We start from the raw sequence: 11,571 nt of genomic DNA, 5'->3' as shown, positions 1-11,571 counted from the left end.
TCTTTAGGGGGGGATGCAAATCGAAATTTTGAGGGGGGGGGGTGCAAATCGAAATCTTGAGGAGGGGGGTGCAAATCGAAAAGTTTGTCCCCGGGCGCCGGGAAGGGTCGCTACGCCTCTGGGCCCAGTTCATTAAGCAACTGTTCTATCACTTTAATAATTACGAAATAAATATAGCCTAATATACTGTGCAGACCAAATCTATGTATTTTATATTAGCTGAATTTAACCTTTTCCTAGTCGCTTCATAAACGTTAAAATACGTAGTTGACAATTAAATTGTATTTTGCGACAAAGAGAAGTATAGTAAAAAAAAGGATAAATGATTTTAAATCAGATCCGAGAAACTCAAGCACTAAATAAAAAAAAAAATTCAAAATTATTTTACGATTAGTTATCACAAAAAAATGACCATTTAATATTATAAATTATATTAAGATAAACAATACTAACAATGTTTGTTAGTACTTTAATACAAAAAAATTACATGTGAAAGTGAGCAACAAACTCAAACATTATACTGCATTGGTTCTTAACCATTTTGGATGTTCCGAACCTCTCCAGTTTCATTTGCACATTCACCGAACCCTTCTTAATTGTTCTATCGCCAGCACTGACACAAAAACGACCGTGAATCATGTGAGTCTGGTGTGTGGCTTGACCTCTGCCAAACCCCTGAGACTGACTCAACGAACCCCTGGGGTTAGAACACAGGTTAAGAACCACTGATCTACTTTTCCCCTTTACTTTTGTTCTCAAATCCAACAAACGACACAACGTCAACAGATTGAACCTTATCCAGAGGTGTAGAGAATGGGGGGTGGGGCGGGTGGGTATATAAATTGAAAGTTTGTCCCCAGTTTATATGACAAAAGAACAGAACAAATACATAATAATATGACTATTACTATATCCACATATATCCACACATACATATACAAACAAACACACACCTTCACATTTATTGAACATTATATTTGTTAGGGAAAGCATATATATATATATATATATATATATATATATATATATATATATATATATATATATATATATCTAATATATAAAGCTCAGTTCTGTAACGTGTGGCAAAAAAGTTTGTCGTTGACAATTCTATGGATTTAAGTGTTAGATTTTTTATCGTCCTCATAGTCTAAATTTACGAGTCAAAAAATTATCATTGAAAGTCTTTAAAAACAATTTTCATTCTATTTACTTAGAAGAATAATTTTCAATTATGAACACGACATAAAATTTTTAAAAAGTGTATCGACGTTTATAAAATTTCTAAAATTGTGTCGGAAATGTATTGACTGCACAGTTACTTCCCTTTAATAAAAAAAATTCTTAAGAAGAAAGAATTTACATTTTATTACTTTGTTTTTGGTGTTAAGAAAAAAAAAATAATTACATAATTAGCGGGGATTGATTAAGTGCAATGTCGTTAGGTATTTTTAACACTGCCTTTTATTTATTCTATACACTGAACATACTGTTCAATATTTTTTTTAAAATCAATAACATTTAATAAGCCAGGTCCTACAAATCCTATATGTTTATTTCTTTCCATTTACGGATAAGCTTGGAGTATTATCATTTTTGTTCACTAAATTGAAACAGGCGCGTCCGCCGGCGCCCTTGCACGGTTCGATTTGGCACCCTGGGCTATCATGTGAGCGCTATGCTGCATAGTTTTGTTTTTAACAGTGCGATAGACTATGGGTAAGAAAGGTTACTATAGTCTTTAAGTGAATCAAATCCGGGCGTCCTCCGGCACCCCGACAGGGTGCTATTTGGCGCCCCGGGCCTTCCGGTGTACGCTATGGTATACACGTTCGCGTGAGTTCAAAAGACTATGAATAAGTTATGTACTATAGTCGTTTACTAAGTTCAATCAGGCGGTGACGTCATGGTGCGTCCTCTGGCGCCCAGACAGGGTGCTATTTGGGGTCCCGGGCCTCCCGTGTTCGGTTTCGCGCCTACGTTCATTAAAGTGAGTGCAAAAGACTATGAATAAGTTGGGGTACTATAGTCGTTTATTAAGCTGAAACAGGCGATTCCGCCCCGGGCTAGACTCTGAGCACTGTGCGTTTATGTTCGCGTTAGTGTTTTCTTTGTGTTTAGGTTGGGTTTGCGTTAGTGGTTGCGTTTTGATTTGGTTCGTTTTTGTTCTTTCTTTTTTCGTTTTCGTTTGTGTTTTATTTTCTTTGCGTTTGTGTTTGTATTTGTGTTTGTGGTTGGTTTTGCGTTTGTATTTGGTTTGTTTTCGTTTGTTTTTTCGTTTGTGTTTTTTTTTTTTGGGTTTGTGGTTGGTTTTGCATTTGGATTTGGTTTGTTTTCGTTTGCTTTTTCGTTTGTTTTTTTCTTTGTGTTCGTATTGGTGTTTGTGGTTGTGTAAGTTGTTAGGTTTTTGTTTTCGTTTGTATTTGTAATTGTGTTAGCGTTATGTTTGCGTTTTGTTGTTTTGGTTTTGGTTTGGGTGTGCAATGCCGGGTTTATGATGATTACTAAACACACAGGTAATGGTCTTTAACAGAAAGGTTTTTCACAGAAGCCAGAGCAGGGCCTGGCCGGGACGGCTAGTATATATATATATATATATATATATATATATATATATATATATATATATATATATATATATATATATATATATATATATATATATATATATATATATATGTATATATATATATATATATAGGTGTGACATCATTTAAGGTTTTGTGTCCTGGCTTCTTTAGTTACAATGGGTGACGTTGGGGGAGGTAAAAATCATGACGTCGCTTATGATATGGATGACCCCAGTGTAGGTATAAATCCAGTGCTTTATTTACAAGATACGATTTTTTAAAAACACAAGCACTGTCGTCACAATCGTAATCTTTACATGCAGGATACGATTATTATGTTTGATTTATGTGAGCACTTCCATTTTATAATAAACGAGCCGGCCCGCGTCATAACATACCACTCTACTATAAGCGATGAAAAACGTGGGGCGCCGTGATTTTCTTACAGTTTCTAATACTGTTGACTCTCTACAAGCTCCCTAATAAAAGTCAATAGTATTATCTAATCAATAGTAATATAACTTTTACTTCGGCGCCCCACGTTTTTCATCGCTTATAGTAGAGTGATCGCTTGCATTATTGTGATGTATAGTATTTATTTTCTACTTTTTAGTTCAATCAGAAAACGTGGGTTTTTTAAAACTTTTTTAATGATTATTATTCTACTTTTGAGTAATTCAAAATTTGTGAATTCGACAGTACCAACGCTGCCACTGAAAATATTTCTTTAAAACACTATAAGTAGACCATAATCCCCCCTTCCTTCCCCCCCTCTACGTTTAAAATCGTTGGCTCTGCTTGTAAACATTTAGAGTGAACACAGCATACTAAAACCATGTAGGGGTGGGGAGGTAGGGAGCGCGTTTACAGCTTCTTTTCTAGGCGCGTTTGCAGCTTGTTTTCTAGGGGCTCCCAGAAGAGAATTATATATATAGATATGGATCCGACTCTCTCCCCCGCCTCCTTCCAGTTCACACGCGTCAACAGAAGTCATTTTTTTCCAGATACCTCCCTCCCCTTTCAGTGTGGACGTCATTAATGGACGACCCTTAGCACTTTACCACTAGGCCACACACCCCATACACATTATATTGTGCGTCATCAGTATAATCTATTAACTTGATACAAACGCTAATTGTTCTGCCTATATTTTACAACATATTTGTATAACGCAATGTGACCTAGAGGCCTTCTATATCTGATCACTATTTCATTCCTGTATTTCTGCTATAATTGAATGTACACAAAGTTTTATATTCTTCTCTAATTGAATGTGATATAGTAAGTATCATCTTATTATTTTAAGTATTTTTACTGTATATCATACTAGACGGCCCGGCCAGGCCCTGCACTGGCCTCTTTGAGAAACCTATCTGTAAAGAACCATGACATGTGTGTTTAGTAATCAGAATATATCCGGAAATCGCCCACCCTAAACACAAACACAACACAAACACAATACAAACACAACACAAACACACTACAAACACAACACAACACAAACTCAACACAAGCACAATACAAAGACCACACAAACACAAACACAACACAAACACAACACAAACCGGGACGGCTAGTATTATATAAAATGGTATATCATTTTGTAGTTTGGTGCAGGTATCTATAAAGAAAAAACTTTCTGGTGCGACCGACACAAACGAATTCCCCTTCGTGCGCAAAAAAAGGACAGAAAAATTGAAAAAAAAAAAGATAAGTAATAACCTGCGGGAATTCCCGTTCCAGAATAAAGATGTCTTTTGTTACTTCACCCGTCTTTGATTAAAAATAATAAGAAGAAAACAGTACGTTCAGTGTATAGAATAAATAAAAGGCAGTATTAAAAATACCAACAACATTCACTTAATCAATCCTCGCTAATTATATAATTTTTTTCCTAACACCAAAACAAAGTAATAAGAAGTAAATCCCCCCCCCCCCTCATGTAATGTTTTTTAAAGGGATGTTACTGTGTTTTCCTAATCAAGGGACGTAATGAGCGCTAAATGACTAAATGCAAATAAATTTCAGACACAATTAGAAATTTTGTAAACGTTGATACATTTTTTATATTTAATGTGCATATTGAAAATTATTATTTTAAGTATGCAAAATGAAAATATTTTAAATCACTTTCAATATTAATTTTTTAACTCATAAATTTAGCCCATGAGCACTTTAGCCATTTAAAACTTGACATAATCGGAGTATTGTTTTTCCACGTCATCAGTATAAGCTATTTACTTGATGCAAATGAAAATTGATCTGCCGATATTTTACAACAAACCTTTTTCAAAAAACCTTAGCTGGCTTTCGCTCTTTCCTGATGAGAATACGGACACCGCGCAAACCACAAGCTGGCCTGTGCCAACACCCGTAACGGATACATATTCAAATGAAATTGTAAATGTTCTTCAAAGTGGGAGAAAAACTGGAGATGTGTTACAAAAGGAGAGACCTGTACCTGTAAGTACACTCTTTAAAAAAATCACGCTTTCGGGGACCGCACCTGGGCAGCATCCCAAAATCACGTTACGTGTGTTGATTAAAGGAAAAAAAGAACGTCGAATCGACGAATTCATATTAGAGGACCTATTCACTTGTGAACTGAACGTAAGTCGTTCTCAAATTCTTAATGTCTACAACTTGGGGAAACCAAGCAAATAGTTTATCTCTCTAAAATCTGATGAAATTTACAACTCTCTACACTTGGCAATGATATGTGAACATTCGGATTATTGTAGCAGAATTTTGCTGCTGCATGTGGACAAAAAAGGTAAGAGGGGTCATTTAAAATGGGTACCCCCTACCATTACCCAGAACATGATCAATACATTTATGATTGAAATATCAGAACCAGACACAATAGTTTTAACCATTAAGATCGGGATGAGTAATAAGTGGGCAGTCGATTTCTGCCCAAACGCTCCTTTAAAGGATTTACCCCATTACATTGATCTTGAGATCGGTGGGGAAACTTACACCTTGTTACTACAACTCAACGGTAGGAGATCTATATACCCCCTGTGTGGCACGATCAAACACGGACCGGCCGCATGCCGAAGTTCGTATGTAAGGGAAAGGAACAATATATCATTAGACAACGATGGTAACTACTTCGATAATGATCAACTTATAGACAACAGTGAATACGTGTCAGACGATGCCACAGAAATTGAGCCAGCCCAAGAACCAGCCACAGTCATAGCCCCCAGCCACAGAAGGAAAAAGGACAACAGTTCCTGAAAGAGAGAACAAGCCTCCACGGTGAAATATAAAAGTTTACGAAGCTAAGAAATTGAACACATCCTTGAAACCGATACTATCCAGAGCCCTACACGGCCAACCCCAACACGCCCATGCCCAAAAAACAGAACCACAACAAACAGGAAAACATTTACACCCCCCCCCATACTAATCCCAAAACAGATTAAGGCGGACCACGTAATAAAAGCAGTGTAAGTAACCTTACAATAATAACCCTCAACATACAATCTACAAAATACAAAGACAAATATGTAAGACAATTAATCGACAAACATAAACCTGACTTCATTTTATTACAATAAACTAACTTTAAAAATAAATTCACAACAGGCAAATTCATTCACAAATTAGGGTTAATTTAAGCACACCACAGCTACAGTTCACTTATCACGGGTAGCGGGTTAACAATTTTTAACACATCAAACAAGTTCAACATAACAGACACGCACGCCGACTCTGAGGGAAAATTAGCAATAGTTACAATCGAGGGACAAGGGTGAAATCTAAGCATAGTCAATGTACACGGACCACATAGACCCAAAGACAGTAAATTTTATGAAAACCTGGAACAATTATTGACTAACAGATACAACCAACATGACATTATTTTGACCAGTGACTTCAGTTTCGTGGAAGACAGATTAGACATTGTAGGACCAAAAGACAATTCGAAACCGCTTTACCGCAGACAAACCACACGCCGATTCAATCAACAACATTAAAACATATTTCAATTTAGTCGACACATACAGAGCGCAATATCCACACACAATACAAACCACCCACGGAAGTAACACTTCTGGGAATAGATTCCGTCTAGACAGAATTTACGCCCCATGGAACATGAAAATCAACAAAGTAGAACACCTATTCTCAACACTACAGTTTAGCGACCATACAGCAGTTCTGACAACTTTAAAAAATGAACAAATACAAAACAAACCAAAACACAACACATACTGGAGATTCAATAATACACTATTACTAGACGAGCGCTACATCAACACTATAAAACACATAATACAATTTTACACGCAGTCATCGCCAAAATTTAACAACATCCAAAATTGGGAAGATTTAAAACAAGACATTAAGCGGGTATCTATTCAATATGCATGTAGCAGGGTAATAGCGTAAGGGCCCACATAGAAACTAAACTAGAAAAAAAAAGCTGAGTATACTTAAAGGAATCAACAACAACAAAGAACACATAGACTCAATAGAAACAGAACTTTCTAAAATAGAAGAGTACAAATATAGAGGAGCGCAAATTAGAAGTATAATAGAACAAATAGGCTCGGAAAATCCCACACACCACACCTTAATTTTAGAACAAAGCTTTCAGAGGGCAAAACAAATCACACATCTCATAGACATCAATAATCAAGAGACGACTGACCCTGAAAAAATTCAATCAATATTTAGAGACTATTATTCGCAACTATACAAGTTCGAAGAGACAAACACAGACATACAAGACAAATACCTTAAGTTTATTAAACCCTTACATGACAGCGACAAAATTAACATTGACACCCCCTTTCAGTCAGTCGACATAACCAAAGCCATTCTCAAATTCAAACAAATCGCCAGGACCGGACGGCCTGACAAGCGAATTTTTTAAAGCCTTTACAGCCGACCTAACTGTCCTCCTTTTAGCTACCTTTAGAGAAATGTTTCTGCTAGAACAATGCCACGAAAACTTCAACAGATCATACATAACATTAATACGCGAACCCAAAACCGATCCTAAACTAACCCAAAACTATAGACCAATTTCTCTCTTAAACACTGATTACAAAATCCTAACCAAAGCTCTAGTCTCCAAAATTGAACCGCACTTGCATAAAATTATAAATGTAGACCAACAATGCAACATCACAGGTAGGAACATAAACTCACAATCACTTAGAGACATCATCCACACAAGCATGTATACTCAGTTTAGATCAAGAAAAAGCCTTGAACCGGATAGCTCACAAATACCTTCACAAAATCTTAGAAGCAAACAATTTAGGACAATACTTTACGACATGGATAAAAATAATCCATTTTAATGCACATAGCCACCCACTGATAAACCATAATATTTCCTAACCCTTTAGAATAAATAAATCAGTCAGACAAGGTTGTCTCCTATCTCCAATCCTTTATATACAAACACTCGAACCCCTGTTAGAATGCATTAGAAACACTAGAGACATCAGAGGAATCGACATCCCAAATCAATTAAACAAAAAAATTCTAGCGTACGCTGATGATACAGCATTAACCCTCCAAACCGAAAAATCTATCATTCTAATAACAGACACTTTCCTTGACTTTGGGCTGGGTAGCGGGTCAAAAATTACTTAATGAAAACCAAAATCATGGGACTTGGACGTTGAATCAACAAACCCAATTACCCACTAAACATGCTAGGTACCAACAAACTAAAACTTTACGGCATAACCCACTACAGCAACCCACACACCAATAACGATGATGAATGGAAACAAGTCTCAAGCAAAATGCAAAACACCATATCACTTTATAAATTTAGCTCAACAACCATTTCTGCTAGGTCATCTATAATTAATAGGTACGTCATCCCAAAAAAGTACCTATATAGCCACGGCTAAAACTATCCCAAAGCCAACAATTAAATATCTAAATAAAATCATTAGAGTACATATTTCAGACCGCAATCAAAAACATTAGCCACAACACGTTAGTACAAAACAAACTTCATGGAGGAATAAACCTGCACGATATACAGACCAAAATCAATACATTCAGACTAACACACATTAGCAGAATAATTAGCCAACCAAACTTTCACCCTCTAGCTCACTACTATATAGGCATTCAGCTAAACAAACTTACAAAAATCAATAATACAACTACACAATACACAGCAGGAAAACGCAGTCCCTTTTACACAGAATGCTTACAAATATTAAAAATTAACGAATAACTTTTACACGAAAAATCATAAAACATTTACAAAACGTTAGTGCAAAAACTCTCAACCCCATTGTACAACATAATTCAATGGTGTAGGAAATACGTTCTAACAGACACAATAGACACTTTCAGGAACCTACACATCAAAACAATCACACCTAGATTTGGGAAATAACATACAGACTCATTTACAATTCAACACCCCTGTCAAAACAACAGAAACCCTATTGCCCACTATGCAGACAAAACACAACAGAAACCGAAATGCACATCTATTTAGAATGTCCCACCATACAAAACATGAAAAAGACGCCAAAAAAAAAAAAAAAAAAAAAAAACGAGACCTTCTATATCGATATGGTTATAACTCTAAACAAAATCCCTAAACAAAGAGACAGGACAGACCTAGAGCAAAAAGCAAGGACGGTAGCTATCTGTAGACAGACTATTTGGAACAGTAGAATAAAAGCAAAACACGACAAGGTACAGTTCACGGACACGTACTAGACTTGATTTATCATAGTCGACTCGACAATGACAGCACTCAAACAAGTATACCATAATTAACAACACCACAACGTAAAGAACATATTACACTGCATTGGCTACCTGGCCCTCCTAATCCTAACCGACACATCCCCCTTCATCACACCCTCCCCGCCCCCGCTACTAAACCTTATGATCTCAATATCATATTGCCCCCATAACTGCATCCCCTTCATCCCCACGACCACACCCCTGTGTTGAAATTCTATGTTAAATACTGAAGATGATGTATTATCCAAATACATTTGTTACAACATTAATTTGACTCCCACCCCCACAACCCACATGTCCTCACCTTGTTTCGCATCATTTATCTTTTGTCTATCATTTATGTATTGTTGCTTATTTGTGTATTGTTTTATTTATACAGCTTACAAACAAACATTGTAAAGTCATCATTTGACACTATTTTTCTATTATCATATATGTACGGTACTTTGGTCCACAACGTACAAATTGACACCAATGAATCCTCCTCCTTTTGTATTCATTTTATTATCCCTAAACTAATACTTAGTTATTTTGTTAACTTTAATAACATGTACGGCCTTATTTGAACTCTTTTATGAGAACACTGTTAACCAAATTTAGACCTTTAAAACTCCACTGTATCCCCACACGTGATAGCTACACGCCTACCCACCCCTAACCTGTCCGTACTAAACATCCAAATAAACATAAACACCGACTTGAACATACCAACCTTTTACCCTCCCGCTAAATCGCTCACACAGCAATCTGTTCGTCAAGCCCTCCCTTCCCCCACCCACACACACTATAAATAGTAACACCTCAGCAGTTAGATCACTCAGCACAGAATTTGACGCTTGGCTTGCCTTAAACACACATAGACACTCTCTCCACGCCTCGTCAGACACATCTACCCCCTCCACCTCTGTCCCCTTCACCCTCAGACATGATAACCGCACATCCCATTTAACTGTTCCAACGACCCCACCACCCTTTCTCTACATAGAAAATGCTTCACTGTCCCATTGACTCTCCCCAACCCCCCCCCCCCCGTCTTTGAATAATGTCCTTTCCACTCCCCACCCGGATTCCGACTCTTGACACTTTCATTTGACCATCACCCTTTCTACTGTTATCCCTTTCAATTTTGTATAATCACATACATGACATCATGCAAATATTCATTATGTACATTGGCAAAACATTTCGTTTTCATTTGGTGTTCGAAATTATGTAAAGAATTTAATGTTGATCTAGTTGTTTTAAATTGCAAATAAAAAAATAAAAGTAATTTTTAAAAAATAATGTTACAATTTTTACATATTTGTATAACGCAATGTGACCTAGAGGCCTTCTATATCTGATCACTATTTCATTCCTGTATTTCTGCTATAATTGAATGTACACAAAGTTTTATATTCTTCTCTAATTGAATGTGATATAGTAAGTATCACCTTATTATTTTAAGTATTTTTATTGTATATCATACTAGCCGTCCCGGCCAGGTCCTGCACTGGCCTCTGTGAGAAACCTATCTGTAAAGAACCATGACATGTGTGTTTAGTAATCAGAATATATCCCGGAATCGCCCACCCTAAACACAAACACAACACAAACACGACACAAACACAACACAAACACTATATATATATATATATATATATATATATATATATATATATATATATATATATAATATATATATATATATGCCTATATTAGTTAAGAAGTGAGGGATGATCTTTAATTAGTCGCACAGAGTGTTCGTCAACGTAGTGCTTTGGCTTAAATATTTCATTTATTGTGGTTGCTATGTGATTAAGTATGAACTTGCACTGTTACTGTAGTGTAAGGCCGGATGTGGACGTCGGCCCGTACTTTAAAACCTGCCGTTATAATGAACCCACTCGGTACATTTGACATTAAAAAAATGTTGTGTGTTTAATATTGTGTAGGAGGATCAAACAAGCCAACCCATTGGCTAAAGTTATTTGATGCAATATGTATTGATTTTGTTTGTGTATAAGGACTCATCAAACTCAATCTAAACCTCGAAATAATCTGAATAGTTGTGCTATTTAAAACTGGTGAGTGTTTTCGTTTTTAAAACTAATTTTCTATAATTATTTTGCGTTAATACTGTCTGATATTTCTATAGGGGAACGGCGTTAATTTTGTTCATGCAATATAGTTATACGACCAATGTAGAAAAGTGATAAGAACAAAAACAAGATGTCTCTAACTTTAAAGAGAAAGTCTGCTGTTGTTACATTTG

The sequence above is a fragment of the Physella acuta genome, unplaced genomic scaffold, assembly GCF_028476545.2.
Source record: "Physella acuta isolate Inbredline_101_S28 unplaced genomic scaffold, ASM2847654v3 ptg000642l, whole genome shotgun sequence".
Classification (NCBI taxonomy): Eukaryota; Metazoa; Mollusca; class Gastropoda; family Physidae; genus Physella; species Physella acuta.
This window is presented reverse-complemented; position numbering follows the sequence as displayed.